Consider the following 20,008-nt stretch of genomic DNA (forward strand, 5'->3'; position numbering starts at 1 on the left):
AGCGTTCCACGGGGGCCTGCTCTGTCAAGGGTCTGGCGACAGAGGGGGACAGGGGCGAAGCAGTCGTGGACGGCACGCCGTGTCAACCACCTCCGGGACAGAGGGGGACGAGGAGAGCACGGCATGTGGGCGGCGCTCTGTGACGTCCGAACTCTCTGTGCTCAGAGACGGGAGAGTCAGTTCTTTAGAGAATAAGGATTCTTCCCCGGCCCTCCCCCGGGGAAAGGAGTGGTCCTGCTACCAGCTCCAGGAAAGAACTGAGTCCCATCTCTGAGGAGCCCATCCCAAGAGCGCCGCTTAACCCGGCGTGTAGCGGGGGGCGGGGCTGGAGAGGACTGTTTTGGCGTCCGACCGCGGCCTCCAGAGCCGGCCCGGCTGAGCGGGCGGGGTGGGAGCCGCGGGGGGCGCCCACGGCGGTGGGCAGACCGAGGGACCTGAGCGGACGGCGGGGCCGTCGGGACAGAGTCAACCTCAGTCTGCTCCATCCCCGAGGAGCCCGTCTCAGGAGCACCGCTTAACCGGGCGTGTAGCGGGGGGCGGGGCTGGAGAGGGGCTGAGGCGTCCGCCCACGGCCTCCAGAGCCGGCCCGGGTGAACGGGCGGGGTGGGACCCGTGGAAGGGCGCCTTCGGCGGTGGGCAGACCGAGGGACCCGGGCGGACGGCGGGGCCGTCGGGACGGAATCAACGTCAGTCTGCTCATGAGCGGCTGAGAGCTGTTGGTCAAGCCCTCAACCGCACCGCCGGAGAGGCCGACCTGGGATATGGGAATGTCGGACAGACGGGTCCGCGCGACATCCAGCACATCAGACAGGTTCAGCCACAGAATGGTGAGCATCACCTGACCCAGGGAGCGTACGGCCACTTTCGTCGCTCGGAGAGCAAGGTCAGTGACGGCGCGCAGCTCAGTGAAGAGCCCTGGGTCAGTCCCGCCCTCGTGCAGGTCCATGAGTATCTGGGTCAGGTGGACCAGCAGAATGACCATGGCATGCAGAGAGGCGGCTGCCAGTCCCGTGGCACTATAGGATCTCGCCACAAGCGTAGACGAAAAACTACAGGCCACGGGCGGGTGCTTAGGATTGCGCCGAGAAGAAGCACTCTGAGGACACATAGCATCGCAACAGAGCGTTCAGCCGGGGGAACCCCAGTGTACCCAAGGGCAGCGGCCCCATCGAGGGGAGGAAAGGCGGATGAGATCAGCGAGCGTTCCTGAGAAGACAAGGGGGTCTTCTAGGACTTCGAGATCTCATCATGCACGTCCGGGAAGAGAGGTATTGGGGTTGCCACGGACGAGGGTCGGCGGCCTTATCCAAAACCAATCGTCCCAGGAAAGCATGGCCGTCATCTCCGGATCAGACTCAGGCACAGCCGTATGCACACCGGAAGGTGGCAGCTGTGACGAGCCCTCACTTCCAGAAGACTGAAGCCCACCTAGTGATGCTGCAACAGACATGGCATCTTCCTCTGTAGCTTCAACTGAAACACGCGGGCCACCACAGGGTAGACTCGCGGGAATCAGCAGTTCACTAGCGGGCACCGTCATTGAAGAGGGGGGCTGGGGTCACGGACACATAGTCGGCGCCTTGTTCCAGACCGTAACCCTCAGGTCACCCTGGCCACCCGCCGAAGATCGGGGGGTGGATGAGGGGACTCTCACTCTTGCGAGTTCACCGAGTCTCGACCTATTTATGACGCGATGATCACGTTCCCTTGCGAGAACATGAGTCACCCACGAGCGCTGTTCAAGCATGATCAAACACACTAGACAGCGCTCGTGCCCATCAGAGTCCGATACCAGTCCGCTGCAACCAGAAATGCACGGGCGAGCCGTCTTTAAAAAGACGTGCCGCGTGCGAGCTCTTTTATGAGAGGAGAGAAAAAACTCAGCGATGTTGAAGCGCACAGGGAGACACACACACACTTGCAGATTACTGCACAGATCAGCAGGCACTGTGAGCTCGCTGCAGATCGCCGTCACACCAACACCGGAGAGAGAAGCTCGTCTCGTAGAGCGAAGTCAGAGATGACTGTGGAGTGAAGAAATGCTCTTGGCTCCGAAGCGAAAACATATCTGCCTGTTGCCGGCGTCCTCCTTTTATACCCACGAGGTGGGGCAGAGTTACGTCATGCAAATTCCGCAGACCCATGGCATTTCTTTGCCATTGGCTCGTTTTGTAATACTCGAAGTCGATAGGTGTTCTAAGCGAAACCCCATTCGTCGTCATCCGACGTAACTCGGAGTGACAACGAAAGGGAACTACATCTTCAGCACTGTGGAAATGTAAGGTATTTTTATATTTATATACTTTTTTATTTCTATATAAATTCATTTAGCTAAAACTATGTTTAAATAGTTTGAATTCATTTTAGTAGCATACTTGTTATTATTCATTGAGTTATATACTTTATTTATAATCATTTAATTTAAAAATAGAGATTAGTTAATTTCATGGAGTCGGGATAGTGTGTGCGTGAGTGCAAAACAGTATGTAAAAACAATGTAAAGATGCAGTTTTCTATGATGGTCGTGTTTAGGTGTACAGGATAGAATATGCTGTTACAGTACAAAAATCATTATGGCTATGACTAAATTAATAAACATTATACTTTAGAGCAGGGGTTCCCAAACTTTTTCATTCTAGGACCCACCTAGACAAGTATAATCAATCTCAAAACCCACCATAAAATGTTTACATGGAAATATGGGAAAAAACACATCTTCATTTATTAGTAGAGAACAGTTTTTATTTTCCTATTAATTTAATTTATTTTCATATGAATGAATTGCAATACCAAAAGGCTTGAAAGAAATACAGAAAGTTATCACCATTCAGATGTCAAACAGCAGCCTAATGATTATGTTAAGGTTATGAGAGAGATGTTAGGCTCGCATTGCTTTTTCAGGGATGCTGGCTGTACCTTTAATCAGTTTTTGCTGACGAAGATACTCTTCTTTTCTTTAGAAGAAAATACGATCGCCCCCTGTTGGCGTATGCAGAGTGTTTTGTTGTGAGGTGCCGTTTAAGTTGAGGGTTTCATGCTAGCACTGGCCAACCTTTCTAAGCATAAAAGACATTGAGGGACTTCATCACCGTCTGGACCTCTGCAGGCAATAAAACCAAGATCAAGGTAGGACTGGTCAAATTTTCTGCGTGGCTCCTTTTTAGATTTTGTTGTGTCTGACGACTTCTCACAAGTCTGAGATGCCTTTAGTTTTAAAAACGTTTCCATTTTTTTTTTTACATATGCTACGCGGAGTGCGTAGTCATTGAATACTGTATTTGTACTGATGTAGACACGTGACAGTTAAACGCAAATGAATCAGACGATTTATTCAGTGAGTCATTCAATGAATGCTATGTTGATTCAGACGTCTGATTCTTGTGTGTGTGTGTGTGTGTGTGTGTGTGTGTGTGTGTGTGTGTGTGTGTGTGTGTGTTTTTAAATGATTCCTTAAAAGAATCGTCACTTGAGTCGTTTGGTCATTAATCGGACTGGTTTTGTTTCGCTCATCGTAACGTAAATTTAGCTGCAGCTAAGTGCCTTTGTGCGACCCACCTTTTTCACTGTGTGACCCACAAGTGGGTCGCCGACCCACAGTTTGAAAATCACTGCTTTAGAGCACCATTAAAGAAAATCATTACAGCAATATTCTGAAAGATAAATAGAATATACGACTGTATTACAACGTTTTTATTAAGACTTTAAATAATTCATTGAATTTAATTTAAATTATCTTTTATTTTTAAACTTTTAGGATTAACTTTTAAGATTAACACTAACAAAACATCCTCAACGTCTCATACTGCTGGCCTGATACACACACACACACACACACACAGGCACACGCACACGCACACACACACACACACACACACACACACACACACACACACACACACACACCACACACACACACACACACACATTCCTCCTCCACTCTGAATCACAGAGTGTCAAAACGCCGGTGTGGGAGAAAAATACTCGGGATATTTTGTATCAAAACTTTAAACTTATTGCATCTTTGTAAATACATTCATACGTTATATTGACAATGATAGGTTGGGATTTACTTCTTTAACAGTCTAAAATTTAAGATGATTTTATTTTTGTTTTTAAAAGATTTTTTATAATCATTTATATACTTTTTAAAGAACAGAATGTGTTTCATCTTTAGTGTAAGATATTTGTGAATGACTAAAATTTATAACCATTTTAAAGGAGCAGCATGCTTTTCAACTTTAGTGTGAGATATGTAGCATTATTAGAAAAACTTGTTCTCACTATCCCGATTTATACCCCCTGCTTCAGGAATGCCAAGATATCGGGTGTCACGCACACACATTTAGCTCAGAGACTGTCAAAATGCAAGGGGTGAGAGAGAAACGCATGCGGGGTCTTTTTTTCACCATAGTGAAAAGGTAAGATGATTTTATTTTTTAAATAATTGGTTCAGTAAGATATTTATTTTAAAGGAATGAATGTTTCTCAACTTAAACCCAATTCTCTGAAACGGTAAGATGATTTTATTTTTGGACACCCCTATGTATTATTCTAATTTATATGCGACATTAGAAAAAATATTTTCTCACTAACCCCCGACACGGCTGGCATGGAGGGAATTTCCCACAGCAAGAAGTTATTTTCCCCCCCGGGGTGTCAATAGGCCAAAATCAATGGGGAAAACTAAATGTCAAAATCATCCATCATAATCCGGATCAAAGACAACTGTCATACCCCAGATCAAAGACAACTGTCAACTTGATCGATCGATAGGTCAAAGGTTAATCCCTTCATCAAAGGACCTCCGGAACATCCTCCGGAAGGTCAAAGGTTAATCCCTAGATCAAAGGGACATCCGGAACAACCCTCCGGAAGTTCAAAGGTTAATCCCTATATCAAAGGACCTCCGGGAGGACCTCCGGAAGGGCAAAGGTTAGCCCCGCCCACCTGTCAATCATAGGGTCATAAATCATCTTGACACATGCTGTAGGGTTATTACTACTCATCATCATCAGACTTCACCTCTATCAGAGGTAATAAATAATGAACTTAACCCCATGGGGGCGATAGTCTCGCTTTTTTTCTTATCAGTGCAAAAGAGACTCAAATGACTCTGTCGATTTTTGTCATACAGGCAAGTGTTATACATCATTAAAAACTGTTAAATGTCTTCTTTTATTTGTGTACACTAATAATAAAAACAAAAAGTTGTGTTTTTCGTAAAATAAAGAAAAAAAACATGATGCGCCTTCTGTCTTCTCTCTTAATGTGAAGTTCAATCTGAAACGCGACAGAAAATTATCTGTAACTCAGCGAATACTTGCCACCCACACGTGAAAGTAATGTATTTACAAATCTTGAAGTCTCCTTTTTCAAATGATGTAAATCATATCATAAACAAATATTCTCGGTTTAAGAAATCCGTATGAAAGCAACGACATGTACAGTTTCTCCAGCCCGAGCTAATTAACTCTAATGTGACCACACCCACACGCGCACGAGCTGTTCACATGCAAATGAACCAGGTGAAGGAATGCAGAGCTGTAAATGCCCTCATCACCTCTAAACAAAGAATCAGCGACTTCAGTATTCCTCTGCTTTTCATCGAGTTTGGAAGACTGTTTGTGCTGTGCTGTTTACCTTGGATTTACCTCAGAAGAATTAGAAGGACATGATTTCATTATGAGAACGATTTTTAAGGTAAGACACATAATAGTAAATAGTAAGCATGTTATTGCATAAACTTTACATTGTAGCTACTAGTTAAACTGGTGCCAGACTAAAATGTTATGGAATGAGATTGGAGTAAAAACATGAAGCCTGATGCTAAATGAATATACATGTACGACACAAGAATATTTTATTTTCGATAATTAAACACAGTACCATATAAAAGTAGGCTAGTATGAGTGTTTATTCTAGTATGGTGAATATTATAATGTTTAGACCTGTGTTTACTGTTAAATACTGTGTTTGTGGATATCTGCTCAAACGTAGATATGTATAATGTAACAATACTGTTTCATAGTTTGGAGCGGCTCGATCGTTTTAGTAAACGTTCTCTGTACGTGCTGAGTTTCAGTCAATCAGTCGCGCTGTGTGTTTGAAAAGCAAAACAAGCCAAACATTAGGCTTCATGTTTTTACTCCAATCTCATTTCATAACGAATGGAAACGTTTGAAGTAACACGAAAATCCATATTTTTTTGTATAGTGTAGTAGGTTTATAGGCTGCCTGCTATCTAGGCTATTGTTATTATTTTATTCAGCCCTACACATATATGCCTACAAGGGACAACAAACTTGGTGTTCGTATATATATTTACAAAATTTACAAAGTACCTATACATATATACACTGCCGTTCAAAAGTTTGGGGTCGGTAAGATTTTTAATGTTTTTAAAAGAAGTCACTTATGCTCACCAATGTTTTAATTATTTCATTAAAATACAAAAAAAACCAGTAATATTGTGAAATATTATTTCAATGTAAAACAGCTGTTTTCTATGTGAATATATGTAGTAAAGTGTAATTTATTCCTACAAAAGATTATATTTCAGATAAATGCTGTTCTTCTGAACTTTCTATTCATCAAAGAATCCTGAAATAAAAATAAAAATAACTGTTTTCAACATTGATAATAATGAGAAATGTTTCTTATGCATCAAATCATCATATTAGAATGATTTCTGAAGGATCACGTGACAATGAAGACTGGAGTAATGATGCTGAAGATTCAGCTTTGTTCACAGGAATAAATTACACTTTACTCTATATTCACATAGAAAACAGCTGTTTTACATTGAAATAATATTTCACAATATTACCGGGTTTGTTTTGTATTTTTAATCAAACAAATGCAGTGTGTGTGTGTGTGTGTGTGTGTGTGTGTGTGTGTGTGTGTGTGTGTGTGTGTGTGTGTGTGTGTGTGTGTGTGTGTGTATGTGTGTGTGTGTGTATTTTGTAAATGTATCATAATTTTAACCAGAAAAAATCTAAAATGTATGCCCAAAATTGTGCAGCCCTACAGTTTCTCTTGACAACAGCATGTTCACAGGTGTTTATTTTTATTTTTTTAAAAGGGACCAGATGCCACTGGATGAGTCCTGCTGACTTCAACATTCACATGAGTCTCTGTACATAAACATGGTAAAATGAAAAATCAAACACCTTGGATACGACCAAGGAATTGCACAAAGGTGTGTGACTATTCAAGTCTCTGCCTTTAGATCAGTGTGTTTACTTATGTGCTTTTTTTGTCCTTTGTTGTGTATCTTTGGAGTATGTTGTGTTGTAAATAAATCCAGATAATCTAAAAGCCATTCTTTTTTAAATGTCTCCTCATTCTTTGTGCAAGACTCCTCATAATGATAGGGCCTGATAGCACCTGATAGGGCCATTAGGGGAGGGACTTTGTCTTCCTCAGGTGTGAAAGGCATTAATATTCATGAGAGATTTATGCCTCCTCGCATAAAGCTTTCTTACACAAAACATGTCTTACAAATTTTAAATCAATATATTGTCTTATCTGAATGAGTATGGAGGATGATTTTCACATAGTTTTGGAGCAAATATTCTAGGATATGTGATACAATTTTCAAAAGTCTTGTGAAGAAATAATCAGTATGTGTTTCATGATCTTATTTAAGTGACAATTATTTTATTTTTTTGTTCACAAACCACGCATAAACATCACTATCTCAAAACTGCAAACTTCTACATACATGCTGCTGGCATATTATTGTAGCAGAGTTTGTGCCGAATACAATGTAATAAGACTTTAGCCATGAAAATGTCCAACTGAGTATATGTTCAACCCCTTCTACCTAAAAACCTAAAACAAATGTGTTTATTTTGTTTTCCTTGTCTCCAGGTTGGGACAGCGACATGTCTTCCATTCTGATGTTGGTTCACCTTTTGCCACCCTCAAGTCAAGGCCGCAAAAGGCCGGGAAAGATCTCAGTGAGAGAAGCATGTGATTGTCTTGTGAAATTCATCAAGGTGAAGCTACTGATGAAGCAGATCAAATGACACTAGTTCATAATGTTCTGTTATGTTACTGTGTGACCTTGAATTAACTTATTTCAAAGATGAGCTGTAAGTGCAACATTGTTTAAACAGGTGCTTGAAAAATACAATTTTGAGATATGAGTATACAGTTGTTGATTTTATTTTCAGACTGAAAAGCAAGTTTTTCATTTTTATTTTTATAAGACTTTTTGAGGGTAAAACATGAATGGTGTAATTCAGAAGAATAATTTATTCTTTATAGTTTACTCATAATTGATGATAAACAACTTTGGAGGGTAAGTAAATTGTGGCAGAGTAAATTTGAAGTTCCCTTTCAGGAACGTCGAGCTGCGTGAAATGCTGCGGGAACGACTCTTGCGTTGTGCGTCATGAAGCACGTATGGAATCAGCCCAATGGCAAGACGGAACGTCACGAGTGACGTCATCGACCAGGAAACTATAAAGCACACCCCTGAACACAATGGCGACAGCTTCTGTTGTCTTCTGCAAGCGCTCTGTGTGTGAATCTGTCTCTGTGTTTTTGTCTGTTCTTAGTGATTGCTAGGCAGGAGTTTTTCACTTAAAAAAAAAAAAAACGATATATATATTCACATATATCAGTATGACAAGCGAGCAGCAATACAGAAAGTGTGTTCCCCCCTGTACTCGTTTTCTCACGGGTGGGGATACACACGATCTGTGTGTTGTTTGTTTGGGAGTGCAGCATGCCCAGTCAGCTCTCGAGGGGGCTGATTGTGAGCATTGCGAGCGTTTTCCATTAAGAACGCTCCGCTCCCGCCGATCACTCTTCGAGGAGAGTGGTTCGGTTCGCACTCCCCACGGCTCGGGGCCTGCTTCTGTCGAGGCAGAGCGGCGGCGCCTGTCGTGGGGATCGCAAATGGATCTGTCAGCGGGGTTTGAGATGGGCTCTGCCTTATCTCAGCCTTTACCTGCCAGTTCCAGTGCCTCAGTTCCGGGTGTGGAAGCACGCATTGCGGTTTCTTCCCCCCAGGCTGAGGCACCAATACTGCAGCTATCCAGTTCTGAGGAGCTGGATGTTGTCAGTATTGAGACAGGGGATGTTGAGGACTCGTCACCTCATTCCCCTGAACACGAGGAGCTTATGGAGGTGCTTACTCTTGCTGTGTCAAAACTAAGCATTGAGTGGCCAGCTGTTAGGCAGGAATATGTTTCTAAAAGCAAGCTTGACGAACGATTTTTGCCTTCCCGCGTTCAGCCTCCACGGCGGTGCCTTCCGTTTCTTCCCGATCTCCACACCGAGGTGTCGAGGTCGTGGAAGAGACCCGCCTCTTATCGTGTGTTTAGCCCCCAGACTTCCACATATTCTAATATATCGGGGGCTAAGTTATATGGTTATGGGGCGATGCCCAAGGCGGAGGAGACTCTAGCTAGCCATCTTTCTGCTGAGTCTTCCTCGTCTCTTAAGAAACCAGCTTTACCCAACAAGCCTCTCAGAAATACTTCGGCTCTGGTGGGTAAGGCTTATTCGGCGGCTGGTCAGGCTTCGGCGTGTCTGCACACTTTGTCAATATTGCAGGCATACCAAGCCGATCTTTTAAAAGATATGAGTGAGAGTGAGGAGATCAGCACTGACGTGGTTCGAGAACTGCGTCAGGCTGCAGATTTATCTCTGCGTGCCACCAGGGAATCGGCTAAACTAATGGGCCGTTCTATGGCAGCCCTGGTGGCCGCAGAGAGACACTTGCGGCTTAATCTGTCTGATATGAAGGATAAAGAGAAAGCTTTTCTTTTGGATGCTCCACTTTCTCCATCTGGTTTATTCGGTGACGCTGTAAACACGGTCATAGATAAATTTCAGGAAGAAAAGAAACAAGCTGCAGCTTTTCAAAAATTCCTCCCACTTAAAGTTCATGTCCCAGGGTCTGCTGGGCGAGGGCAGACCAAGCCGTCGACTAGCTCCTCACATAGGGCGCAACAAAGGCAGAGTGTCGCATCTCGTGGCCCCCCTTCTAAACAGTGGGAACAGACGCGACAGTCTCAGGCGAAGCTTTCTAGTGGTAAGACTGATCTGAGGACAGTCATTATGGCTAAGAAGGCTTCGTCTAAGAAGTCCTGATGCCACTGGTGTCAGGATGCTGAGGGTGGTCCCCACCGTGAGAGGGAGGTGTTCACCGCTTCAGACGGTGCCCGTTCTCTCACGGTGCCCTCAGGGGTCCCTTCTGCCAACCCCGCCTTTGTGTCGGGGCGCAGACGGGCCCAGCGAGCGCTTTCCCGAGGGACGCTCCCCCCCTCTGAAGAGGGGTTTAGAGCAGTCAGACCAGTCGTCCCCTGCCGGTGCGCCGTTACAGGGCGCTGTGTCTGCTGCTCAAAATATTCCAGAGGCCAGCCTCGAGAGGCTGGTACCCTTAGTAGATTTTCTGGCAGAGTGGAAAAGTCTTCCAAAAATATCTCAGTGGGTTCTGCATTCGATAGAAAGGGGTTATGCCATTCAGTTCAGATCTCCTCCTCCTCGATTCAACGGGGTCCTGCCCACCGTGGTGGGCCCCGAGCAGGCTCTGGTAATGGAACAAGAGGTGAAAACGCTTCTTCAAAAGGAGGCTATAGAACGGGTTCTTCCTCCCAGCGAGGAGTCAGGTTATTACAGCCGATATTTCATCGTTCCAAAGAAGGATGGGGGGTTGCGTCCAATTTTAGATCTGCGCCTATTAAATCGTGCTGTAGCCAAGCTCAAATTCAAGATGCTTACGCTAAAGTAAATCGTGTCACAAATCAGGTCCGAGGACTGGTTTGTCACGATAGATCTGAAGGACGCATACTTCCACATCTCCATCCTTCCACAACACAGGAAGTTCCTGAGGTTCGCTTTCGGGGGCGAAGCGTACCAATATCGTGTTCTTCCGTTTGGCCTAGCTTTATCTCCCCGCACGTTCACGAAGTGCATACGCTAGTCCCGCTGCGGCTCCAGGGCGTTCGTATACTGAACTACATAGACGATTGGTTGATTCTCGCTCAATCGCAGCAGCAAGCGGCTCGGCATCGAGATGTCGTCCTCGCACACATCAAAAACTTGGGGTTGAGGCTGAATGCCAAAAAGAGTGTTCTATCTCCATCACAGATAACATCTTTTCTGGGGGTACTATGGGATTCTGTGGCAATGCGGGCTCGCCTGTCGCCTGCCCGCATCGCTTCGATTCTCTCAGCTGTAAAAAGAGTAAAGCTAGGCCAGTTGCTCACTGTAAAGCAGTTCCAGAGACTGCTGGGTCTGATGGCAGCAGCGTCCAGTGTTATACCCTGCGGCCTGCTGTACATGAGACCATTACAGTGGTGGCTCAGGACCAAGGGGTTCTCCCCGAGGGGAACCCCCTCCGCGTGATCAAAGTTACACGGAGTTGTCTCCGTGCTCTAGTCATGTGGAGGGATCCTTGGTTTCGGTCCCAGGGACCAGCGTGGGAATTATACCGCGGCCATGGCCGCCGTTGCCCTACACTTTGGCCTTCATGCCCCGTGGAAAAAAAATCATCGTACGGCCACTATGGCCTGTGTGCCCTGGCCCTGTCCAAGTTCCATGTATAAAGCGCCAATGCGTCGATGTAATCATTATGAGCGCTGTATACTGATGTGCTGTGTTTTCAATTCATACCAGCAGCCTGAGGGCGCTCTACTGAAAATTATAGTCCATATTTGAAACACATGAAGAACAGCGTTCGACAATGCAGGAAATCCCAAATCCCCGACCACAAACAGAGCTAACAGTTCGCTGTAACATGTCGTTTCGAAGACAATAAACATTTTTGTAATGTTATTTGACTTACCTGTGTTCTTCGAGCCATGTCAGGCATTTTCATAATAATAGATTATATGTATAATTTTATGCTAATCGATAGACTTTATCATCGTTGCATTATACATAAAATATGTGACCCGTCACAGAAACCAGGGACACAAGTCGGCAGCACAACTTTCGAGCAAAATGAGAAAGAAGAGTTTTTTTTCAAAATTGGTGATTTTCAATTTTTTGGAGAATCTGTTAATTGAAATCACGAAGAAGCCTCTCCATGTTTGAGATAGCAGTATTGGTATATTTAAAAGCTTACATTTTGAGGTTGAAATCGGCTTGTTTTCGGAGATTCTAGCATGCAGTAGGGGCGTGGCGTGTCATTGTCTGTGTGTATTTCCATACTGAATAACCCGGCGCTTTTGCCCCCGCCCTCCAAGTCAACCACATGGCTACTTATTATGCTGTGCTCTGGCCAGCTCTCTCTGATATCAAAATTCAATGAAGATGGATGCCGCAAAGATTGTCGCAGACGAGATGAACCGTCTGGCAGTTACACCGAAAATGTTTTCGCCGCACTTCGTGGGCTCGGGAAACTGAACCGGAGGTATGGGCGCAGCGCGCGCGCCCTCAGTGCTTCAATACGGCGGCTCGGCTCGCTGACAGCGGTGGCTGGCTGTTTCATATGTGACAGAGAATCGAAATAGAGGATGCAGTTAAGACCTTTGCTGCTGCGATGAAGGCCTGCCGTGCGTGTTTCTGAAATGTAAGTTAAGCTTCATTTGCTCTTTAGTCGTTATTTAAGATGCTGAACCTGCTGATGATATAATGTGCTTGCGGACATTTCATTTTTGTGTGTATACGCACATAAGAAAGTGGTGTAAAGAGATTTGCAACAGTAATTTGAGGAGGTGAAATGTGATTATTTGGAAAATTGCAGAAATGACTGCTTAAAGAAAAATGCCAGCAGGCATTTGCCTCCTACATAAACTTTAATATTGTTGACATTTTGGGCACACGAGCGTTGCGCACTATTTGCGCTATATGTAGGCCTATGGCTTATTGGTCTTTGTTTGTTGTTGTTGCTTTTGCGTTATATGTATATGGCATATTGGTCTTTGTGTGTTGTTGCTGGTTTTGCGTTATACTGTATGTATATGGCATATTGGCCTTTGTGTGTTGTTGCTGGTTTTGCGTTATATGCAGGCTATATGGCATATTGGTCTTTGTGTGTTGTTGCTGGTTTTGCGTTATATGTAAATGGCATATTGGTCTTTATGTGTTGTTGCTGGTTTCGCGTTATATGCAGGCTATATGGCATTATTGGTCTTTGTGTGTTGTTGCTGGTACGTTGCAAATAGAGGGGCAGCACAATTGTTTTTCGCCTAGTGCGGCAGAAGTGCACTCATTCGAAGTGTAAAAAAAGCTGTAAAGCACAAGGAGGAGCTTTACAGGGGGTATGGCTTATCGAAATGAGATGTAAATGAGCCCTATTGTCACCCCCAGCAGCAGAGACAGGTGAGAACTGCACAATCTTTAGAGCTCGTTTTCTCCTCTTTGAGCTTTTTTAAGTGCCTACTTTAAAATGGCCACAACTTCTCCAAATATTATCAGATTTCCACATGTTACACATCGTTGGAAAGCTTGGATATTACACTCTCAGAATCTATGAATAACTCAAAATGCCCCAGAACCGACTTGTGTCCCTAGTTTCCGTGACTGGTCACATATTATATTTTCTGTCTGATTTTTTTTTTTTATCTGAAGCCAAATCAGATCACAGAAGGTTATTTAGAACACTCGACTTGAGTTATAAAGTAAGTTTGGAGCACAAAAATGGTTTTAATCTCATAAATTGTCGTGTATTGATGGTGTGCTAAGCTAATAAGTAAAGTCATATGACTGTCAGGATACAGGCTCGGAGACAGAGGTAAGTGAATGAACATAAACTTTATTTCGTCACATACAAGGTGCGTGCTCAAAGGTGAATAGAAGGAGGATACTCTGACGTGTAGACTTTCAGGTGAAGAGGTCCTCTTCAGTGTGCTTTACATCAAACTAACTCAGTTCTGTGATACTTGCTTTCTTTCAGGTTATCCATAGGCGAACGATATTCAGGAAGGATACATGGGTTCAGGACCGGGCAGGGACCGTAGCGTGGATCCTGAGGACATCAGAACATGGATAGACAGGTTAGTATACTAAAGGTAAGTATACGTTACATTACTTGCTGCTGAATGACACGGATAGTTTCTTAGTGACTGGGTTTGGGTCTGTTCCTGTTGGAGGCTTGACAATGACTGAGGTATCCGTGAGAGTTTTATAGAGCTGGGTGATGAGGTAATTGATTGTAACCAGGTGCAGGTGATAATTTAGGGGAAAGTGATTGCAGGTGCGCCAAAGAGGATTCTGGGGACTGTAGTGCAGAAATAGATGGTGACCCATGACAGTACCCCCCCCTCTCCGAAGGCGCGTCCTCGCGCCGTATAACATCCAAAGGGGTGGGAGGGTGGGCGCCCTGGAGGCTGACGAGAGCGTGGTTGCACAGGACAGGAAGCCTCCAGGGCGGAGCTGGCAGCTCGTGGGACCAGGGTGGAAACGTCTGCGGATGTGGCCACGGCGGAGCAGGCTGTGGGTGTGGCCACGGTGGAGCAGGCTGTGGGAATGGCCGTGATGGAACAGACTGTGGGCGTGGCCACGGCGGAGCAGGCTGTGGGCGTGACCAAGGCGGAGCTGTCGGACCTTCGGGCTTCCAGGGCGGAGCTGTGGGACCCTCGGGCGTCCAGGGCCGAGCTGTCGGACCCTCGGGCGACCAGGGCCGAGCTGTCGGACCCTCGGGCGACCAGGGAGGAGCTGTCGGACCCTCGGGCGACCAGGGAGGAGCTGACCCTTCGGGTGGCCATGGCGGTGAGGACCCTTCGGGTGGCCATGGCGGTGAGGACCCTTCGGGTGGCCATGGCGGTGAGGACCCTTCGGGTGGCCATGGCGGTGAGGACCCTTCGGGTGGGCGCCCCCCCAAAATTTTAATGGGGAAATTGACAGGAAAGGGGGAAACCGGCAGCAAAGAGGGTCTTGGGCTGGGCAGGACTAGCGGAGGATCAGTGGGCTCTGGTGCAGGATCAGCGGGCTCTGGCGCAGGATCAGCGGGCTCTGGCGCAGGATCAGCGGGCTCTGGCGCAGGATCAGCGGGCTCTGGCGCAGGATCAGCGGGCTCTGGCGCAGGATCAGCGGGCTCTGGCGCAGGATCAGCGGGCTCTGGCGCAGGATCAGCGGGCTCTGGCGCAGGATCAGCGGGCTCTGGCTCTGGCACAGGCTCTTGCTCGAAGACGGGCTCTGGCTCTTGCTCGAAAACTGGCTCTGGCTCTTGCTCGAAGACTGGCTCTGGCTCTTGCTCGAAGACTGGCTCTGGCTCTTGCTCGAAGACTGGCTCTGGCTCTTGCTCGAAGACTGGCTCTGGCTCTTGCTCGAAGACTGGCTCTGGCTCTTGCTCGAAGACTGGCTCTGGCTCTTGCTCGAAGACTGGCTCTGGCTCTTGCTCGAAGACTGGCTCTTCCTGGGACTCAGAACTGGACGGGACCAGCACATCATGGGACTCGGAACTGGACGGGGCCAGCACATCATGGGATTCGGAACTGGACGGGGCCAGCACATCATGGGACTCGGAACTGGACGCAGCCAGCACATCATGGGACTCGGAACTGGACGGGGTCAGCAGCGAAGGAAACTCTGGGCTGGAGGAGGAGGTAAGACCTGGGACTGAGGACCGGAGAAAGGAAGCTGATTTTAGTGCTGATCGCACGGATTTGAGCGCTGGATCCGCCATTTTTGCCCCCAGGTCCCTACTATTAGAAACGAGCTTCCTGGCTCGGGGCCACACAAGAGTCTCAGGCTGAACAGCGGGGAAGCAAGGAACCCTTGGGGCTGGCTCTGGCGGGTCAGCGACTGAACTCCGGCTGATGATGGGCGGCGTGGTGAATAGAGAGTGAGCTGGGTTGATGGTTGCCGAGACGTGACGTGCAGACTTGGGAAGACTGACGTGGATTTCGGGCTGAATGTCTCCCACGGAGAGTGAGGAACCACACACCCACAGCGTACGGTCAATGAATTTGACCAAAGGGAGGTGGAGATCTCCCAACAGCAGCATCTGGGCGAGAGTATCGTCCAGCCCACTCCAGAACTCACATGTGAGAGTTTCCTCATTCCAATTGAGGTCCTGAAAAAGATGGAGATAAATCCCTGCGTAGTCTTCTAGAGACCGGCCGTCTTGTGGAACACAGAGTTCGTGATTCATCTTATGTCGGTTTGGTCAAGCCTTCTGTCAGGATACAGGCTCGGAGACAGAGGTAAGTGAATGAACATAAACTTTATTTCGTCACATACAAGGTGCGTGCTCAAAGGTGAATAGAAGGAGGATACTCTGACGTGTAGACTTTCAGGTGAGCAGGTCCTCTTCAGTGTGCTTTACATCAAACTAACTCAGTTCTGTGATACTTGCTTTCTTTCTTTCAGGTTATCCATAGGCGAACGATATTCAGGAAGGATACATGGGTTCAGGACCGGGCAGGGACCGTAGCGTGGATCCTGAGGACATCAGAACATGGATAGACAGGTTAGTATACTAAAGGTAAGTATACGTTACATTACTTGCTGCTGAATGACACGGAGAGTTTCTTAGTGACTGGGTTTGGGTCTGTTCCTGTTGGAGGCTTGACAATGACTGAGGTATCCGTGAGAGTTTTATAGAGCTGGGTGATGAGGTAATTGATTGTAACCAGGTGCAGGTGATAATTTAGGGGAAAGTGATTGCAGGTGCACCAAAGAGGATTCTGGGGACTGTAGTGCAGAAATAGATGGTGACCCATGACAATGACATGATCTTGAAAAACATTTACCTAAATACAGAGTTTTAGACATATCATCTTCAGATTTTAAGTATAAAATTGTCAAACATGTGACTTTAGCTGGAGTGCATTTCTAGATTGATACAATGCCAACTTCAATTTTATTTTCATGAAGATGTTTCATAAAAAAAAATTCTCATAACTTTAATTTTTTAAAATCTATTTATACTATTTTTTTTCCATTATGACAATAATTAATTCTACATTTACAATAAACTACCAGGTGTCAGCTTTCAAATGAGATCATACTTGTGCTTTTAGTACAAAGGGTTCATGAACTGTATCTGTTTCAGTTTGGGTATGCCATATTTGGGGATTTTTCAAAAGTGGGGTTGCAGTTTAACAGGTTGTACTTGGAAACAGAGACCTCTTTCAATACATTCAAGGGTTGCTGAATTTGACAAGCCCTGATCTCAAGCTGAATTTTCTTATTTGTACAATCGTATAGGGCTCCATAGACAATACATTGCAGACCAGCACATGTGCATTTCCCGATGCAACTGTGTTTTTGTAAATTGCACAATTTGATTTCTCTGAATCCATTGCAGTAAGGCCAGTCAGGCTCACCATGATGCACAGGGAATTACCATGTTATGGTATCAATCTGAATGGGAAAACCATCGAATTGTACTCAATGGCCTTTGTGCCCTGTCATATGGCCTTGGTGCCCCCAAAAAAAGAAAAGGTGGAGGCCAAATGGCCTTGCCCCTAAAATTACATAATTCCCACCCTGCCAGGGACCTGTGTTGGGAGCTCTTTGTCGTCGTGTAACACTAACGACAGATGCTTCCTTCACAGGCTGGGGGGCGATCATGAGTGGTCGCCCAGCCCAGGATCTGTGGCAGGACCATCATCGATTTTGGCATATAAATTGTCTAGAGATGTTGGCAGTGTTTCAGGCTCTGAAGCACTTCCTGCCAGACCTGAGAGGTCATCATGTTCTTGTCCGGTCCGACAACACATCGGTGGTCTCTTACATAAACCATCAGGGGGATCTGCGCTTTCGCCCGTTATACAATCTGGCTCGCCGGATCCTTCTATGGTCCCAGGGGAAACTTCTCTCATTGAGGGCGATTTATCTCCCAGGGTATTTAAATCGGGGAGCGGACATCCTGTCGAGGCAGGGGCCGAGGCCCGGGGAATGGAGACTCCACCCCGAGGTGGTGGAGCTCCTTTGGATGCAGTATGGTCGTGCCGAGGTAGACCTATTTGCGTCCAGGGAGACATCACACTGTCCACTGTGGTTTTCTCTCAGTCATCCAGCCCCGCTGGGGTTGGACGCTATGGTGCAGGCGTGGCCGAGGTCACGCCTGTACGCCTTTCCCCCGATTGCTCTGCTCCCAGGAGTTCTGGAGAGGGTTCGCCGGGACGGGTTCAGTCTATTATTGGTAGCCCCGTTTTGGCCGGCCCGAGTATGGTTCACGGACCTAGTGTCTCTTCTAGACGGCTCTCCTCTGGAGATTCCGATCAGGAGGGACCTTCTCTCTCAGGTGAGCGGCTTGATACTTCACCCCCGCCCAGAGTTGTGGAAGCTATGGGCTTGGCCTCTGAGGGGGCCCAGCTCGTAGTGGCTGGTCTCTCAACCGAGGTTGTTGAGACCATCCTTCATTCCAGAGCTCCTTCCACGAGGAGGTTATATGCCTTGAAGTGGAGGCTCTTCACTTCTTGGTGTGGAGAACACCTGTTGGACCCAGTTAACTGCCCAGTGGGTGCAGTGCTGGAGTTCCTGCAGGAGCTTTTCTCCTCAGGGCTATCCCCCTCCGCACTAAAGGTGTATGTGGCATCACTTGCTGCTTACCATGTCCCTTTCAGTGGAGTCTCTCTGGGGAGACACCCATTTATAACTCGCTTTCTTCGTGGTACTTTGAGGCTGAGGCCTGTAGTCCGCACGAGGGTGCCAGCATGGGACTTAGCTATCGCCCTAGAAGGTCTTTCCCTAGCTCCCTTTGAGCCTATTGAAGAAGTTGCTGATAAGTTTATTACTTTGAAGACTATTTTTCTCCTTGCCATTTCTTCTCTTAAGAGAATCGGAGATATTCAGGCTCTCTCGGTTGCTCCTTCGTGTTTGGAGTTTTCACCTGGGATGGTGAAGGCTTTTCTCCACCCCAGGCCAGGTTATGTCCCTAAGGTTCCTACCAATGTGGCCAGACCTATAGTTCTGCAGGCCTTCTGTCCTCCTCCTTTTACATCATCTGATCAGGAAAAACTTAATCTGCTCTGCCCTGTTCGGGCTTTAGATGCTTACGTCCACAGAGCTGCCCTGTGGAGAAAATCAGAACAGCTGTTCGTTTGTTTTGGACCACCTAAGAAGGGGTCTCCAGTGTCTAAGCAGAGGATGAGCAAGTGGGTGGTTGAGGCCATCTCACTTGCCTATGGTCAGCCTTCACCTTTGGCTGTCCGAGCTCACTCTACCAGGAGTATGGCGGCTTCCAAAGCCTTATTGTCAGGAGTCTCCCTCCAGGACGTTTGTGATGCGGCAGGCTGGTCCTCACCGCATACTTTCGTCAGGTTTTATGACCTAGACCTCAGCTCCACCCCTGGGGCGCAGGTGCTTTCGGCTGAATTTAATCTTTGATTCACACAGTCGGTCATTTTCTCTTATGGCGACGTGGGTATTAGCGTTCCCGCAGCGTTTCACGCAGCTCGACGTTCCTGAAAGGGAACGGCCGGGGTTACGTATTTAACCCTAGTTCCCTGAAGGAACGAGACGCTGCGTGTCGTTGCCATACTCCCGGCATTCCCTTGATCGACTTGCTTCAGACTTTTTCCAGAAGCTGTCGCCATTGTGTTCAGGGGTGTGCTTTATAGTTTCCTGGTCGATGACGTCACTCGTGACGTTCCGTCTCGCCATTGGGCTGATTCCATACGTGCTTCGTGACGCACAACGCAAGAGGCGTTCCCGCAGCGTTTCACGCAGCGTCTCGTTCCTTCAGGGAACTAGGGTTACATACATAACCCGGGACGTTTTCCTGAACAGAGTTAAAAAGTAGCTGAGTAATTTTCTTCTAGCTCTGAACTGAGTAAAATAGCATGAGAGTTGTTTTCAAAAAACACTAAATAGAGTTAAATATCGTAGGAAATAGTAAAATTGTATCACTAAATTGTGTATAATTTGTGTATAATTGTGTATAATTAACTGTGGAAAAACTGCTCTATCAAAAGAGTAACTTTGGTAACACTTTAGAATACGGTTCCTTCGTTAATGAATAACTACACAAGAACAAATGAGTAACACAATATTAACAATCTAGTAACTATTATTAACTAACAAGAAACTCTGATTGTGACGGCAGTGCGGGGTCACTTTGACCCGGAACGTGCCGCTGTGCCACGCCCACCTC

Source organism: Siphateles boraxobius, unplaced genomic scaffold (assembly GCF_051911475.1).
Source record: "Siphateles boraxobius isolate OS27281-9 unplaced genomic scaffold, OSU_SipBor_1 31, whole genome shotgun sequence".
NCBI lineage: Eukaryota > Metazoa > Chordata > Actinopteri > Cypriniformes > Leuciscidae > Siphateles > Siphateles boraxobius.